Genomic DNA, 19,415 nt, shown 5'->3' with positions numbered 1-19,415 from the left:
TCATGAGAGAGAGAGAGAGAGAGAGAGAGAGAGAGAGAGAGAGAGAGAGAGAGAGAGAGAGAGAGAGAGCGGTAATTTGAGAAAGAGAAAAATTGAGAAGGGGAGAAATAGAGTGAGGAGAGAGCTGGAATAGAGAAGATAAAATGAGAGAAACGGGAGGGGATAGGGATAGAGAAATGAGAGAGAGAGAGAGAGAGAGAGAGAGAGAGAGAGAGAGAGAGACAGGGGGGGGCAGGGTAGGGAGAGAAAGCGAAATTAGAGACAGGTAGAAAAAGTGATGAGGGAAGAGGTCAAGGTTGAGAGAGAGAGAGAGAGAGAGAGAGAGAGCAATACCTACCCCCATGTCTCTTCTCGTTAAACATTATAAGTGAATAGAATAAAATGATCCTCTCCAATTTTATCCCTTGTGAGGCGTAGGGGTCCTAGGCTAGGCTCTCTCTCTCTCTCTCTCTCTCTCTCTCTCTCTCTCTCTCTCTCTCTCAAAAATGAAGATAGTTAAAGAGCAAAAATGTATTATATAAACTACCTCATCGTTGTGAAGAAGTTGGGGAGGCCTTTTTTGCTGCGACTACCGTGGATCAACTCTGGGATTAGGTGTTTGAGAGACAGAGAGAGAGAGAGAGAGAGAGAGAGAGAGAAGGGGGGGAGGGAGGAGAAGGAGGATGAGGATGAGATTAAGGCAGAACTACAATAAAGGCGAGATTAAAGACGAGGGGATGAGTTACAATAGAGAGAGAGAGAGAGAGAGAGAGAGAGAGGGGGGGGAGGGAGGGAGAGAGAGAGAAAGAGAAGGAGGGAGAGGAGGAGCTGGAGGAGGTAGGAAGACACACAGACCATCAAACACAGAAAAACAGCAACGCAAAACACACACACGCTACCAGCAAGAGGGACAGCATTGAACCAATAAAACAATTCCCTGTGAGTACTTGTTTCCAAAGTTAAAACTGTTGAACCAATTTGAGGAAAGTTTAGGATGATACTGGGCCTCGTAATGTCGTAAAGCGTGGACAGGAAGACAAAATATTCCCAGCACTGGATAGGAAAAGGAAAAATGTGTGTGTGTGTGTGGGGGAGAAGGGTCGTGTGTGTGGGGGGGTTGTGTGGGGAGGTTGTGTGTGTGTGTGTGTGTGTGTGTGTGTGAGAGAGAGAGAGAGAGAAGCATATCTATAGAAAAATAATACCAAAATACAGACATATAGTTAGGCCTCAAAAATGATAACAGAATTCCAAGCATGTTTTTGGTAGTTTCTCGAAATGGATCTTGAATTTCGCTCTCTCTTGTTTTTATTTTTTCTTAGAGGGAGCAATCTTGGGGGGTCCTGGCCTTGGGTTCCTCCTTTCTTGAATAAAAAGAGGTTTGCTAGTGTGGTGGAGTCAAAAGGAGGGGAAGTGTGGTGGGGTTAGTGGTGTGGTAGGGAGGTGATGCGGTAGAAAGGTGTGGTACAGGGACGAGGAGGTGTGGTACAGAGGTAGTGCGGTAGAGAGGTGTGTGGAATAGAGGCGGTGGTACGGCAAACCTGATAGGACGGCAGTGTCATCACATATAATATTAATAGGTCATATATCTCTCTCTCTCTCTCCTAAGTTGAGTCTTTCTCCTACCTCCTCTCCTCCTTACTCCCCATTCTCCCCCTCTTTTGTTATATTCTTCTCTCTCTCTCCCTCCCTCTCTCTCTCTCTCTCTCTCTCTCTCTCTCTCTCTCAATCCTTTTTCGTTTTTCCTCCCTTCCTTCCTTTCTCTCTCTCTTTCTGTTTTTCTCCCTTCATTCCAGGTTCTATCTTTCTTCCCATTCTCTGTCTCTCTCTCTCTCTCTCTCCCCTGGGAACCGCCCTCCTTCCTCCCTCCTTTGTCCTCTTCTTCAGCTCGCTTCTTCCTTTTGGTTCGTCATTTTCTGGTCTTTTTTCGTCCTTACACGTCCACCTCTCCTCCTTTTCTTATCATTTTCCCTTCCTCTCACTTTCTCTCACTCACTTTTTATCATTTTCCCCATTCCCTCACTTTCTTTCACTCATTTTCTTATCATCTTCCCCATTCCCTCACTTTCTTTCACCTACTTCTTATCATTTTCTTTCGTCCTATCTCACTGTTCATTTTCTTTTACCCCTGTTGACTGGTGTGTGTGTGTATGTGTTTATTTATGCGTGTATATGTATGACTATGTATGTATGTGCGTTTATACATGCATACATACATACAAATATAGATAGATGGGTAGGCAGATAGATTTATATTTAGATGGTGAAGGGGGAGCGGGAGGCCAAGGATGAGATGGAGGGATGGAGAGGTATATGAGAGAGGCGGGGTGAATTGGGAGCAGGGCAGTGAAATGGCGGGGGACAGGGCGACGTGGAGGCGATTTGTTTGTGGCCCCACCCCGTATGGGATTCAGGCGTCTGGCAGTAGATAGAAAGACAGAGGATGCTGAAAAAAGACGCCTTCACACGGTGCACGGATACGAATGGACGGTGGAGCTGCCCGAAAGGAGGATGGTGGACTGCAGGAGAGGAGAGGAGGAAGTTTTAAGCCTGCAGTCCACTGGGTTCACGTGAAAATGAACCTGGGGCAAAATTCTTCTACAGCTGCATTTATGAAGAGATATCGTCACAATCTTACTTATTATTTTTTTCATTTTGTAGTTGTGGATTCAGCGTTCGTAAATATCCTTCAGTGGATTCTCTCTCTCGCTCTCTCTCTCATGTGTGTGTGTGTGTGTGTGTGTGTGTGTGTGATTTTTGGGCACTGAACGCTATAAAATAACCCAATAATTCTGAAACACTTACCGTAATAATAATAATAATAATAATAATAATAATAACAATAACAATAATAATAATAAATGTGAATAACAAGAATGCTCATCATAAAGCCATCGATTACAGTAATAAAAAATAAACAGATAAAGACAGATAGAAAGACAGATAATTATTTAAGGAGTTGCGCTGCAGACTTCAATCCACAACCACTCCGGAACGATATAATATGAGTCAGTGAACGATGACTTTTGAGACTCAGGCGGGAACTCAAACAATTTTTCAGAATATCATGTAGAAGTTTCATAATTCTTCGACTCACTGGGGGAACTATCGTAATTTTTTTTTTTTTAATTGTATCGACTTTATTATATTTTTCCTGTTGTATTCTTAAATTTTTTGCACAGTCGAGGTGTAAATCATCATCATCATCGTCATTATTATTATCATCATCATCGTCACCATCCTCCTCCTCCTCATCATCATCATCATCATTATCATCATCATCACCACCATCACCATCCTCCTCGTCCTCTTCATACCAGCAGATCCCCGAATTTCTCTCTCTCTCTCTCTCTCTCTCTCTCTCTCTCTCTCTCTCTCTCTCTCTCTCTTCCCCCGTCAAGCTCTTCCTCTCGCTCCGCCTCAGGGCTGCCACTCCATCACCCTGGTTGTCCGTCTTATCTCTCCTACGAACTGTTTTTGCCTCTTCAGTAACTTTATCTCCCCTCGCCTCTTGCCTTATCTCTTATCTCTCCCTTATCTCTCAGTGTAATATCTATCTATCTATCTATCTATTGCCAGACGACTCAATCCCGTTTGGGGTGGCCACAAACAAATCGCCTCCAAGTCGTCCTGTCCCCCGCCATTTCACTGCCCTGCTCCCAACTCACACCCCCCTCTCTCATATACCTCTCCACCCCATCCCTCCATCTCATCCTCGGCCTCCCCCTCCCTCTCCATAAGGGTAAATAAGAGTAGGCGATCAATACTCTTTTTACTCTAACTTGGCCCAGATTTTCGTCCATTTGCACATACATCAGTGAGGCAACACTACAGCTCTACATCCTCTCCACAGCACTTCCTCGTGACTAGCATCATATTCTAGTGTAAATCCATTGTAACAACTTGGCATTCAAGGTGGAGAAACTGCAATTTTAGGCCAAGTTAGAGTGAACGGAGGATAGTAAATGATTTTCAGGAAAGAGGAAAGAGTTTTGGGGGTAAAGGTGGTACTTTCGTCGGGATTATTTATTTCTTAACACCTTCCCCTTACCGAATTATTTAGCCCCTTACGTCTGAATATCCTGTGTGTGTGGCAGTGAGATGCAAACTATTTCTCTGTCAGCTCTTTCATGGTGAGATAACTCTGCTATTTTTATTCGCCAACTACAGACGATTTTCTTCATGCTCCCAAACACCTCTTCCCTAGCGATTTATTTTTCATTTGGGTGGTTAATATCGTCTTGTACGGTATTTATGTAGGGTATGGCGATATTGGAAGTATTTTTATACCAAAGACAGACTGGGCCAGGAAGGTGTAATGAGGAAAATAAATCGCTTAAGAAAAGGTGTTAGGGAGCTTCCTTAACGAAAAAGAAATCCTACTTACGAGACGATAATAAGTGCAGGATTTAAGTGTTTTATTTTCCTAACACTATTCTTAATACGATTTATTCTTAACACTATCTATTCTCAACACTATATCTATCAGATCTATCTTCTATCTATTATCAGGAGCGTAAGGGGCCGTGGCTAGGATGACTGTGAGGAAGGGAATTTAAGGACAAGGAGCTAATCTCTCTCTCTCTCTCTCTCTCTCTCTCTCTCTCTCTCTCTCTCTCGAGCGTGTCCCAGTAGAGTTCAGACTCCCAGGTTAGAGTAAAGAGGAAGGGGCAGAATGTCGCAGAGAGAGAGAGAGAGAGAGAGAGAGAGAGAGAGGAAGAGAGGAAGAGAGAAGATAAGGAAGGAGAGAAAAAGGGTAGTGAATGATAGAGAAGTTGCCGTAGTCATTGGTCTCTCTCTCTCTCTCTCTCTCTCTCTCTCTCTCTCTCATTCACCGCCAGACACACATTCATATTCCGTTCCCCTCTTCGGTCAGGTATCTCATTTCCCTCCTTTCCCTCTCCCTCCCTCCCTCCATCCATCCCTCTCTCCCTCCCTCCCTCCATCCATCCCTCCCTCCCTCCCTCCCTCCCTCCCTCCCTCCCGCCTTCCATCACGCAGTATTTTTATGATACGTGATCCATATTAATTAATCAGTCTTTCCCACTTTCCACTAACATTGCAAATTTTATCCCCTGCAACACGTCAACACCCTGCCTCACCGCCCTCCCCCTTGCCCTGCCCCTCCCTCCCTGCCTTACCCCTCCCCTCCCCTCCTGCCTTACCTCTCCTCTCCCCTCCTTACCTATCCTCCCCGTTCCGTGCCTCCCCTCACCCTGCCACACACACCCCTCCCCCTGCTTCTTCCTCACTCCTCCTCTGCTTTACCTTTCCCCTGCCTCACTCCTCCTTCCTCTTCCTCACCCCTCCTCCCACGGTTGCCTCGCTCGCTCACCCTTATTCTTTGCCTCCCCTGCCTCTCTCCCTCTACCTGCCTTCCCCTCTAGTCTCACCCTCTTTTCCAGTTCCCTCTCTCGCGTCGTCCTCTGCCTCTCTCACTCACTTATTCATTTCCTCTCCTGCCTTACTCCCTCATCCACTTCCCTCCGCTCCTTCAATCTCCCTGCCTCTCTCCCTGCTGCCTCACTCTTACACCCAGCTTCCTCCCATACCTCCCTCAATCCCTCCCATGTTGCTCTCTACCTGCACATACTCATCGCTTTCCTATCAACTTGCTAATCCTGGAGTTGACCTGCTTCTACCTGGTCACGTTTGTAATTTACCTTATTTAGCTCATTATATTTTCCGTGCCACTTCTTCGTGACTAGTAGAAAATATCGCAGTGTTAATTTCTTGTCTAGGTTCAGAATTCACGATGGAGGGAGAGTGGTTTTAGGCAAAGTTAAAGGGGAGGGAGTTTAGCATAGTTACCCCTGCCACAACTTCACGCCGCCCTCCCTCATGTACTCTTTTGTCACCCTGTCGCTCCCCTGCCTGTGTCTTATCTATATCCTACCCTGCCTTGCCTACCCTGCCCTGGATCACCCTACCAAACCCCTGCCTAACTCATACCACATCTTTCCTCATCCTGACAAACCTCTTCTTACCCCTACCACTTGTACCACACTCATGTCATATCCTGCCTCACCGTGCCACACCCTTTCTCACTCATACCATACCCTGCCTTGCCCTCCACACTCTACCTTACCCTGCCTCCAACCTCTACGCCCTGCTACACCCCCACGCCCTACCTCACCCCCACACCCTACCTCACCCACCACACCCTACCTCACCCACCACACCCTACCTCACCCACCACACCTTGCCTCACCCACCACACCCTGCCTCACCCCTGCCTCACCCCTACACTTGTGCACGACCCAGTTCCTCCTTCCTTATCCCAAACTTACCATAGAGCCAAACTTTCTCTCCCACTTGTCTCACTTATCTCACAACGCGCCTTACTTGTCTCCCCCTTGCCTCACTTCTCATCTTGCTTCATTTGCCTCACTGCTTCCTTACTTTTGCCTCACTGTTTACTTTCATGCCTCACTCTTCCCTTATTTAATTCACGTTTCCCTCACTCGTGCCTCATTCGTCTCACGCTTGCCTCATTTGTCTCACTTGCCTCACCCTTGCCTCATCTGCCACGCCTAACTCTGCCACACCTGTCTCATGATTTATCTGACTCTTGCCTCAATTATCTGATTTGCCTCACGCTTGCCTCATTTGCTTCAGATATCTCATTTGCCTCACTCTTGCCTCATTTGCTTAACTCTTGCCTAATTTGCCTTAGTTATCTCATTTGTTTCATTTGTCTCACCCTTGCTTCATTCACCTTGCGTGCTTCACTCTTGCCTCACCTGCTTCGTATGACTCATTTACCTCATATACTTCACTTTCCTCACACTTGCCTTCTTCTTTTCCCAATTGCATCATTTTCCTCGCCCTTCCCTAACTATCCTCACTCCTGTATGAAAGAATGGTATGATTCAGTGGTGTAGCAGGGGAGGCAGTGGTGGTATTGGCGGTATGAAGAGTGGTATGTTGAATTCTGTATGGTATGGCATAGTGGTATATGAGGGACAAATGGAGTGGTGTGAGAAAGTGGTATGGTGTGTGTGTGTGTGTGTGTGTGTGTGTGTGTGTGTGTGTGTGTGTGTGTGTGTGTGTGTGTGTGTGTGTGTGTGTGTGTGTGTGTGTGTGTGTGTGTATTAGGACTCCATATTATAATTACAAATCATAATAGATAGATAGATAAATAGATAGATAGACAGCTCTATGCGAGCCTAGGAATGGGAAATGATCTTGCAAGTTACAATGAGGAAAAGCTGACGACAGATTGCGAAGTAGCCAGTAAGGAGATGATGCAGTTAGTTGTCAGCAATTCACCGGTGAACAAAGCCTTGTTGACCATACACACACATACACACATACTCACACACAGGTTTCTAGAACTTTCCAATCACAAGGAATACACGTGATACGTCTCCTGTTTCACCAGAATTTAGGAAAGAGAAGTCAAAAGGAAGCTAGCCATAGAACAGACAGGTCACAGGGAGAAGGACTTAGCAACTTGAGAGAGAGACAGAGAGAGCGAAACAGAGAGATAGCTAGCGGGACTCTACTTTATACTTCGCTCTGTGTGAGAGACTTGTTAATATTTCCAAGACAAATAAAAATAGTCCCATACTATTCTTTACCTCTCCTGTCATTGCACGACAAATGGGAAAGAAGATTATCTACTTACAAAGCTACTCAGGTATGACAACCGCTCGTCCACAAGTCTAATATATATATAACTCCACTACAAGTAACTACAAAGTCTTTTATGACATTTGGTGGCAGCGGTGGGATACGAACCTCGTCTACGAATCAACAGTGAATTCCTACAAAATATCAAGATTGAAAACAAGAATACCTCTCACAACCAGCTCCTGACAGTTCTCTCCAACCAGCCCCTTCCGTCTCCCCGATCATCACGCTGATGAAGAGGTGAAGAGATCACACGACGCCTTGCAAGTAGTTTAACAAAGTACTGATACAATCTTGAAATTTCTACGACGAACCAACGAACTACAACCATCTACAATCAACTACAAGTAACAACTCTACGAGTCGTCTGTATAATCTTCTACACGCACCTACAAGTAGCGGCAGTCTTCATCCCACAACGAGTAAATCACAAGAGAAAAGGACCGAGAAAACATCGACATAGAAAAACGGAACAAACAAACGAAGAGTGAGACACGACTCATAACTCATCCTACTCACTCGTCTTCACTCAAGTTACTCATCGCTACTCATTCACTCACCACAGCTACCAGTGTGGGAAGTCGACGTCATCATGCGTGCTTGCTGAAAAGACGCCACGTCAGTCAACTCACCACCTGCACCACCTCTCACACCATTCCCACCACGGTAAAAATTAGTGAGTTACATAGTTACTTCATTTATACAATATACAGTGATAGACAATAAGCTTCTGCACAAACATATAAAAAGTGCTGTATAGTTACAGCTTAAATACACATACTTACTTCAGTTATCTGCATAACTCAAACACTAAATAATCACCGACAATAAATATTCTACACTGTATATATTCATTCATTTATTATAACATTTATTTACTACCAACGAGTGTTACCATTTATACCTACATAAAATACGTGTTTCATACATACAGCTATACATTATTACATCTACAAAGTGATAAAGAAAATATACCATCACAGTTACTCAGTGAGCGATTAAAAGAACTGCATTAAACATTTATTAATTTAAGCTACCTAGTGGAAACATATAAATTAAGTTACAAGGTAAACTAGAGAGAGAGAAAAAAAAAATGGCCATCACAAATGCCGTTAGCAAGAGTGAACATCTTCAACACAATCGTGAAGACAATGATTTCCACACAGTGCTGACACAAATATTACCCACGATAGGTACAAGTGAACAACAAGTCAGTGTATATAGTTAATACTGTATATAGTGTATATATATATATTTTTTTTATATAAAATAACAAAATATGGGACTATATAATATCATTTTCAATAATATCTGTGCAATATAAACTAAACTTTAAAAAAGTATCCCAAGGAAATTAGCCAGTAATTATGCAACCATGAACAACATAGAAAAAGCGTACACAAACGAAGAAAAACAAACTATAGAAAATCAATACATACAAAAAAAAAAAAAGAAAGAAAGAAAGAAAGAAAGAAAAAGTAAGAAAGAAAAACGAGAGAAATAGAGTAAGATCACATAACAAACAAATGAAAATAAGTGTAAGTGTTACTACATATGTCAAAATACCACATAAACTCCTTCTATAAGTGAAACAAAAAGCAGATTGTTGTCTCCACGAGCCAGTGGCATGTCACATCATCACTATCATGACCGGATTCATATGTCAGGACTGCAATTATTACAATTATGTAACTCCATATTATAATTATGTAACGACAAACGATTACATTATGTTACACTTATTACAATTAAGTAACTACAAACGATATGTAACAATTATGTAACGACAAACGATTGCATTATGTTACACTTGCTACAATTATGTAACTACAAACGATATGTAACAATTATGTAACGACAAACGATTGCATTATGTTACACTTGCTACAATTATGTAACTACAAACAATATGTACCATTTCTGTAACAGTTGCATTAACAAGATGTAACTTTTATGTAACTTTAACTACAATTATGTAACTACAAACGATATGTAACAACTATGTAACGACAAACGATTGCATTATGTTACACTTTGCCAATTAACAGTTGCATTAACAAGATGTAACTTTTATGTAACTTTAACTACAATTGTAAGGCCAAGACACTTATGTAACAGTTGCATTAACAAAATGTAACTTCAGTTATAAGGCCAACACAATTATGCATTACCACAATATTTTGTAACAATTCATAAAATGTTACAATTATGTATGTTAGTACAATATTATAAGTCATACAACTATAGCACAATTCTGTATTACCAGTATCATCATACAAGTTAGGTGAAATATTAGACATTACTAAAGTGATAACTCAATATGTAATGTATAACCTAGCAGTATTGCCATTGCACAATTATATGCGTACGTCTGTTGTACATGCACGTCTTACAAGGTGTTATACAACAACCATTGCATTTATTCAAATATGTATACAACTTGTTTAAAATGTAATATTACTGAATAATCACTATTTACTATAAATATTATATGTATACACTATTCATACAATTATGTTACTTTTCCAATATTATGATTTCACTTAATTAGCTTATAAGTTCATTATAATGTGTATATAATATGTATTAATATATTATGACTATTAACTGTCGATGGTACGCCATTTTCGCGTGACCGAGCATATATTAGGACTCCATATTATAATTACAAATCATTATAGATAGATAGATAAATAGATAGATAGACAGCTCTATGCGAGCCTGGGAATGGGAAATGATCTTGCAAGTTACACTGAGGAAAAGCTGACGACAGATTGCGAAGTAGCCAGTAAGGAGATGATGCAGTTAGTTGTCAGCAATTCACCGGTGAACAAAGCCTTGTTGACCATACACACACATACACACATACTCACACACAGGCTTCTAGAACTTTCCAGTCACAAGGAACACACGTGATACGTCTCCTGTTTCACCAGAATTTAGGAAAGAGAAGTCAGAAGGAAGCTAGCCATAGAACAGACAGGTCACAGGGAGAAGGGCTTAGCAACTTGAGAGAGAGACAGAGAGAGCGAGACAGAGAGATAGCTAGCGGGACTCTACTTTATACTTCGCTCTGTGTGAGAGACTTGTTAATATTTCCAAGACAAATAAAAATAGTCCCATACTATTCTTTACCTCTCCTGTCATTGCACGACAAATGGGAAAGAAGATTATCTACTTACAAAGCTACTCAAGTATAACAACCGCTCGTCCACAAGTCTAATATATATATAACTCCACTACAAGTAACTACAAAGTCTTTTATGACATGTGTGTGTGTGTGTGTGTGTGTGTGTGTGTGTGTGTGTGTGTGTGTGTGTGTGTGTGTGTGTGTGTGAGGTGAGGTGTGTGTGTGTGGGGGGGGGATTGAGGTGAGGTGAGTGGTGAGAGATATGTGTGTGTGTGTGTGTGTGTGTGTGTGTGTGTGTTGAGTGGCGTGTGAGGGGTGACAACGAGGGAGAATGATAATTGTTTGTATAGAGGGAGTACGTGATATAGGTAGGGGTACAGGGGATGTGGACACAGAGGGAGAGAAGGCAGGGAGAGGTGGAGGAGGAAGAGGAAGAGTTGGAGGGGAAAATGAAGAGTAGCGAGGAAGAGAAGATGTAGTGGAAGGGAAGAGTACAAAGGAGTACAAAGGAAAGCAAACAGCAACAGACCATGGTCCTTTCGAGGCTGTTTGTTACAGAGTAGAGTATGACTATGAGATCTAACTCTACATGCTGAAAGATAAGGATAGTAAGGCAAGAAGGCTGTCTCCGCCTCCAAACCCTCCAGTCAAAACTGGCAAGAAAAAGTGAGAAAAAGCACCATACAGCATGGAAAAACTGACATGGAAATTTCATAAGAAAGACTGAAAGGAAAAGTTACATTCTATAATACTTTATCTGTAAGCAACCAGTATGAATAACCTGAAAGAGAAAGTAGTAAAGTAAAATATATGCTCGAATAAATAACTAACTAACGCATGTCACTATGCACGGGTACGTTGAGTTAACGAGCCATCTGCGGACACAGCGTGGAAATTGCACAGTGCACAGTGTGGATATTCAGGAGTGGTGCGGAAGCCTTGCCTGGTGCTAATAAGGTAGGTAGCAGTCAATCAGGCCCCAGCTCCGTTCACTCGACTGTGACAAAGAACTTTCCCATGCGGGACAAGCACACAAGTCACCTTCTGAAGCAGTGACCCCTGGTACATTAAAAAATCCCGATGGTGGTCACTTAACCAACAGGGACCCTCAGTGATCCACAGCCCATCACAGGTCGAAAGTATGAGTAGTGACCGTTAACTCAAGGCTATCTGTGCATATCCTAGTCTGTTCATGTACTATATTTGCATTTAATAAATTGATCCAGGCTCTAAAAAAGAAAAAAATTGTATACACAAGTGTTTTATCCAGGAGTAAACATATTAAGCTGGGGATTAGACGACAGATACTTATCCAAGCGACCTTGAAGGAAGAGAAGAGGGAGATGGAAGGAAAGACAGAGAGAGATGGAAGGGGGTGAACAGGAGGGGATGGAGGGGAAGACAGGGAGAGATGGAGGAGGAAGAGGAAGAGTAATAGGAAGGAAGAGAAAGGGAGGAAGGGGTGGAAGGAAAGAGGAAACGTAAGAGATGAAAGGGAAGAGGAAGAGAAGAGGGGATGGAATGAAAGAATGGAGAGTTGAAGGAAGGAAAAGGGGGAAGGTGGAGGGAGAGAGAGAGGTGTGGGGTAGAGGAAAAAGAAAGAATAAGAGGGAATGGGAGGGATGAGAGGAAGGAGAGGAGGGTAGCAGGAAGAAGACATGAAGAGAGAGAGAGAGAGAGAGAAACACATCACACCATACACCCTGACCTTCCACACGCTCGTAAAAATGTTTCCTTCCCTCTCCCTCCCTTTCTCTTCCTCCCCCTCCGTATCTACCTTCCTCTCCGTCTTTCCTCTCGCCCTCCCTCTCTGTTTCTCTCCCTTTCTTCTGATATTCTCCCTCCATCTTCTCTCTCTCTCTCTCTCAGCCTTTCTTTCTCTTTCTGCGTATTCGCTTTCTCCCTACATCTGTCCCATCCGCCTTCCTTTCCTCCTTCTCTCTCTCTCTCTCTCTCTCTCTCTCTCTCTCTCTCTCTCTCTCTCTCTCTCTCACTTTACGACCCAACATACCTAAGTACCTCCCAGTTTTTATATGTAACGTAAAAAACCAACACATTTTAAAGAGTAGTAGTAGTAGTAGTAGTAGTACCAGGCGACGTCCATATGTTTTACCTGGCACTCTCTTGGTATGGCATTTTGGTAGCAACATGTGGCCGTGAAAGAGGTACTTTGGTAGGAATATGTCAGCTGTTGTGGTAGGGATGTGTGGTCCTGGAGTGAGTGTTGTGGTAGGAATTGTGGTACTTGAGTGAGTGTTGTGGTAGGAATGTTTGGTTCTGGTGGTAAGATCGTGTGGCAGTGTGGTGGCAATGTGTGGTACTGTAGTGGGTGTTTTGGTAGGAATATATTGGCTGTTGTGGTAGATGTATGTGGTACGTAAGTGGTTGTTGTGGTAGGAGTGTGTGATACTGTAATGGGTATTGAGGTAGGAATATGTGGTACTGTAGTGGGTGTTGTGGAAGGAATATGTGGTACTGTAGTGGATGTTGTGGTAGGAAAATGTGGTGCTCATGTGAGTGTTGTGGTAGGAGTATGTGGTACAGCAGTGAGCAAAGGTCTTCCAATAATTTCTCACCAACACTGTGTCCTGCCTTCGTTATATCCCACTCCTCCTCACACAACAGATTAAACTTCCCTTATAATACTCCCTTCTAGCGCACTTTATATTACTGTCACAGAAATATAAACCGCATAACTCAAACATAAACCACGTAACACAAACTGCATAACAAAAATAAACCACGTAAGACAAATGTAAACCGCGTAACACAAAAATGAACTGCGTAACACAAAAATGAACCGCGTAACATGAACATAAACCACATAACACGAATATAACCACGTGATAAAAACAATCACATAAAAAATAAACCATGTAACAAATACGAACCATGTAACACGAAAATACCTCGTAACACCTTCCAATATCCGTAGCAAACACAGTCTAAGTCATACAGTCGTCTCATGCTTGGTTCAAATTTTGGAGCACTCCGCGCATGACGTCACGGGGTCCCGCAGCCGTCAGTTGGCTCGGGGCAGCGGTGGGATTGTGTCTCCCCTCAGTCTCTTCTCACTCGTGCGTGAATTTCGGACGTGCGGCATCTAAAAACATGCCAGTTTAAATCTGGAATAATTTCCGAAGCTAATGAGGTCAAAATTAGATTCCAAAGTTTACCTTTATCAAAGAAAATTGAATATAAAGTTTTATAAGACGATGAGTGACTTTTGAAGATTATTATCCAACCACTGTGTCACGTACGTCCGCATATTGTAATATAATACATGCTTGCATTTACTTCAAATGTCACTCATCGTGTTATTAAACTTCATAATCAACTTTAGTTTTCTTTGATAATGGTAAACTTTTGGAGCTAACTTTGACCTCTTTAGCTCTGGAAATTATTCCATATTAAACTGGCTGCTTAGCCTATATTGCAAGCAGATTACAAATATATGCATTAAAATAAGAAGAGCTGTAGATTTACCACGCTCCTCAGTGTTGCATAAACCAATGAGCAGTCTTAATTCAAACGTTTCTTGGCTCTAGCCAGAGGAGCTGAGTGAACAGGGTATACTTGTCACACTTGAGTTATCCCTTTACTTTTCGTTTTCTATGGAAGGCCATCTGACGTCATTCTCATGACGTCATCCACCTGTGCGTGAGACGACTGTATATTACTTAGACTGTAGTGGTAAAGGCAGAGAAGAGGCTGCAAACTTCATTTTGTGAACGTCTTTTTGCGAACTTTGATGTACTTGAGCAATTTAGTACAACGAATACTATTATTATTATTTTTTATAGCTGATTTTGATTGTCCCCAAACGGTTTTCTTCAGTTGAGGAGAGACTTTGCGATCTTGGAGGGGTTGGATGCGCCCTTCATTAACCCTTTCAGTACGAGCAACCCCTCCTGAGCTGAAAAAAAATCGTCTGTCAATAGCAAGAATGAATTTGGCGTCTACCGGGCGAAGCAGGTGAGCAGATATCAGCGACTGTACAGGTGGTCTTACTCTCTTCTACCTGATTTTTATAAGTAAGGGGGGATCTGTCATAAGTGGTTGGGTAGGTAGGTAGGTGGGCAGGCAGGCAGGTAGGTAGATGGGCAGGCAGGCATGTAGGTAGATGGGCAGGCAGAAGGTATGTAGGTGGGCAGGCAGGCAGGCAGGTAGGTGGGCAGATGGGCAGGCAGACAGGTAGGTAGGTACGTGGGCAGGCAGGCAGGTAGGAAGGTGGGCATGCAGTAGTAGTAGTAGTAGTAGGAGTAGTAGTAGGACTGGATGGAGGTGATGTTTGCAGTAGTTGTAGTAATAGTAGTCTAGTAGTAGTAGTGGTAGTAGTAGTAGTAGTAGTAGTAATAGTCATAGTAGTAGTAGTGGACAGCAGGCTAATGTTTCCCCTCTGCAGTCCACCATTCTCCATTAGGGGATAGGGAAGATGAGAGACTTGTATAATCCGGCCGTGGAGCCACCCGGGAATATTAGTGCCACCACGGGAAGGCGTCTCTCTCCAATAAAGAAGTTTAAGGTCATATCTAGCCCTCTCCCGAACGAAAAATATCTAGAGAGAGAGAGAGAGAGAGAGAGAGAGAGAGAGAGAGAGAGAGAGAAAGAGAGTGCTGGAGTTGGCAAGAAATAAGTATGAACATGTATATAACTGTATTCTGGGATTTGAGAGCAGACAGTGACTATGGTAGGCCTGTTTTCATGTGAGGGAACTGGTCCACTCTCTACTTAAATACCAAGTCCACACTGCACAGAATTTGATGAGCCTTAGTTTTATCAGGGGGTCTCCTTGGTTACTAGTCAAAACAGCCCCCCCAATCTAACCACATTTGGCCGTCAAACAAGGTGAATGAGATTAGAGATTTTGTCAGGTTAGGGTAAACAGACTACACCAACCAGCCACTTGAACGACAGAGGAGGGAGATTTGACTGTGTGGCCGTGATTCTTGGGTCTCCTTGGTTACTAGTCAAAGCTGTGAGTGTGGTCGTGTTTACTGGGTCTCCTTGGTTACTAGTCAAAGCTGGGAGTGTGGCCGTGTTTACTGGATCTCCTTGGTTACTAGTCAAAGCTGGGAGTGTGGGCGTGGTTATAGGAAATGATAAACTGTGTCTCTTCCTTTGTTACGCCCATAACCACGTTTCTTGCTTATTTCATCTTTCGGGCTTCCTAAAACCTTTTGTTAAGCGATCTATTTTTATCACACTTCATTGTCCTCTTCTGTGTCACAAAAATCTTTCCAATAACGCCATAGTCTGCATAAATAACTTACAAAGGGATATTCACCACCCGTATCGGAAAATAAATCGCTAAGGAAGAGGTATTAGGGCGCTTCCTTAGCTGGCGAGAATAAGGACCTCAGTCTTGCCTCAGTCTTGCCTCAGTCTTAGTCGTGAATGAATTAATGTGTTTACGTTGCCTTGCCATGTCTCTACTAACGAGGCTTTGTTTCTTTATTTACAGGTATGTGTGAGATGCGAACTTGGTCACCTTTGTTTGGTGGATTTCCGTCACAGGTAATGCCCTTTAAATCAGTACATGTATATAGCTGTTATTACTATTATTTTTTTTACTTTCATCATTTGGTCTCCGCACCAAAATGTAAAAAGCTGCTGTATTTTCCTCAGTTTCATCTTTCTTCCAAACTTTTTTTTATTTTTTACTGGTCACCATTCCTTTATTTCTTCACCAAACTTTGCACAATTGTTCGTTGCTCCGGTAGTGCCAGACACCTTTTTTTTCATTTTTTTTATTTAGGTCTTTTAACGGGATTTATGGGACCAGCAGGCAAATTTTAAGTTCCTGTGATTTTTGTATGCAGCCTCCGTGAAACCATTTAATGTACGTTTTTCCTTCACAGTAAAGATTCGTGTCTTCGATAACCAGTGCAAAAGGAATAAAGTAAAGAAGTATTAGACGGATGAAAGGCCATGTGCGATTTTGCGAGAGAGAAGCACCTTGTTTCGTATTCTTGTCGTTTATGCAAGCTCCGTAACATCTATTCCTAAGCGATTTATTTTTGGATATGGTTGATTAGTATCCTGCTGTACGATTTTTTTTGCCGAGTATGGCGATGTTGGAAAGATTTTTATGGTACAGAATAAGACAGTAAAGTGAAATAAGCAAAATAAATCACGCAGGAAAAGGTGTTAGGGGGCTTCTTTAATCGACGAGAATACCGGCCCTTATGTGTGAAAATCCTTAGGGAGGGACTGACTGAATGGGCCGCTCCGAGAGATGCTTCCACATCTAAAAATAGGACATCGGACTGAAGGGGTGCAAGGAGGTATAAATGTTAGTATTGCACTGCTATGTAAGTCACACACACACACACACACACACACACACACACACACACACACACACAGTAAGAGAGAGAGAGAGAGAGAGAGAGAGAGAGAGAGAGAGAGAGAGAACGAGCGTGCTGTCCATGATGCCTAATGAGCGTGCAGGTAACAGGCAGGTATGAGGACGTCCAGGTAATTACGGGCGCAATTTGAGAGAGAGAGAGAGATTTGAAGACCCCAACACACCCCACTTCCTGTTTATTTAGTACCTGTAGACTGGCATTATTACAGGTGCGAATTTCTCTTAATAATTTTCGTCTCTCTGTCTATCTGTCTATAGTCAGACGCCTTAATCCCGCAATGGGTGGCCACAAAAAAATCGCCGCCATGTCGCCCTGTCCCCTACCGATTCGCTGCAGTCCCTCCAACTTACACCCCCCTTTCTCAAATACCTCTCTATTCCAACCCTCCACCTCATCCTCGGTCTACCCCTCATTTCTCCCCCCCTTCCACCTCACTCACATACACACTCCTAGTTAGTCTCTCACTCTCTATCCTCTCCACATGACCAAACCACCTCTGTGTATTTTTCCGAACGCTTTCTATTACATCCACATCCACACCAAAATGCTCCCTCACTTCTTCATTTGTTAGTCTGTCTTTCCATGTAACTCCACAGGCTCCTAGATAATTCATTTCCACTGCTCTCACTCATGACTTGTGTCCCTCCAACAAGGTCCAAGCTTCACTTCCATACGTTAGAACTGGCATCACATTACAATCATGCAGCGACTCTTACTTCCATTCTTACTTCACTGTTTCTCATCACTGTCTTCAATTAACCAGCAACTTTTCTTCCCTGCTGTACCCTTTCAAGCACTTCATCCTCTAAACTTCATCCTTACTCATCACACTACCCAAGTACTTAAATGCACTCACATTCTCCATTTCCTCATCATCCAGCCTCACCGTGCATTCACTGACTTCATTTTTCTCGAAGACCATAACTTTACTCTTCCCTACATTCGCCTTGAAATCCCGTACCTTATACACTTTCTCAAACTCATTCACCAAGCCTTGAGTTTCATCCATTCAGTCCAGTGGTGTATTTTTGTGCCAGTGCGGGGTTGTGTGTGTGTGTGTGTTTGTGTGTGTGTGTGTGTGTGTGTGTGTGTGTGTGTGTGTGTGTGTGTGTGTGTGTGTGTGTGTGAAAATTGAGCAATAAAACAAAGGTTGATGGAGAAGAGGGTGGGTGGAGAGAGATGGTAGTAGTAGTAGTAGTAGTAGTAGTAGAAGCAGCAGCAGTAGTAGTGGTAGTAGTAGTAGTAGTAGTAGTAGTTGTTGTTGTTGTTGTTGTTGTTGTAGCAGCCCAAGGTTCATGTGAAACGTGATCCCAGTGGACTGCAGGCTTAAGTTGATATGCAGTGCACCATTTTCCTTCTGGGGGGGGAGGGAAGAAAGTGAGGGGAGTTTGTATAGCCAGGCAGTTCAGCGACCTAGATACATCGGTGCCGCCACGTGAAGGCGCCCCTCTGCAGCACCTTGGGAGAGAGAGAGTAGAAGAGTTTGATGCACCTACATGCGTGGTACTGAATGGGGCGCCTTCTTCCGGTGGCACAGAGCTAGCCGGGCAGGTGAGAGAGAGAGAGAGAGAGAGAGAGAGAGAGAGAGAGAGAGAGAGAGAGACAGAGAGAGACAGACAGAGACAAAGACAGACAGAGAGAGAAAGCAATACAGTTCAGTAGCCAGTAAGCAGGTAAAGTCATCAACAAGCACTAATTGCACCTGTTAGCCGTGCATGGAGGAAAATAGCCAGTTAATGATGCTCTTCCCAATGCTAATAATGGCGCTTAATGTGGCCAGGGGGGAAAAGAGGGCATATTGGAACGATTCACCCTCTCAGTGTAGTGACGTTTGTTTCGGAGTTGTTATTTTTACCTGAAGACTCTACCTGCTTAACAGAGATCGCTTGTCAGTCCTTTTATTACTTCCTTCTTGCCAGACTGCTGTGGTTTTCCTTCCTTTAACCCTCCTTCCTCTTTGGTTTACCTCTCAGAATCGTCCTTGCCTCCTTCATTTTCTCCTAAACCCCCGTAGACCAAAATTGCCAAGCTGTGTGCCGCCGGACCCTTGAGGATATTGACCAAAGAAAACGCAAATATTCCCCCCAAAAGACCCTAACACTCACTAACACTCGATAAGCTTATAAAAATTCTCAGCTTAAGAACCCGTGGCCAAAAATCTCTTCGATATGGATCCTACACAGAAAAGGACCTAAAATGGCTACTTCATGAATCTGACTTAAGCTACATCTATGAAGAATCTCAGTGTGTAATTTTTTTACGACTTAAGAACCTCTGAATTTGACTTAAGCATCTGGGGATCC

This window comes from Coenobita brevimanus, chromosome 53 (assembly GCF_032717465.1).
Source record: "Coenobita brevimanus isolate Jiangsu-jjx chromosome 53, ASM3271746v2, whole genome shotgun sequence".
Taxonomy (NCBI): domain Eukaryota; kingdom Metazoa; phylum Arthropoda; class Malacostraca; order Decapoda; family Coenobitidae; genus Coenobita; species Coenobita brevimanus.
Note: the sequence above shows the minus strand (reverse complement) of the source record.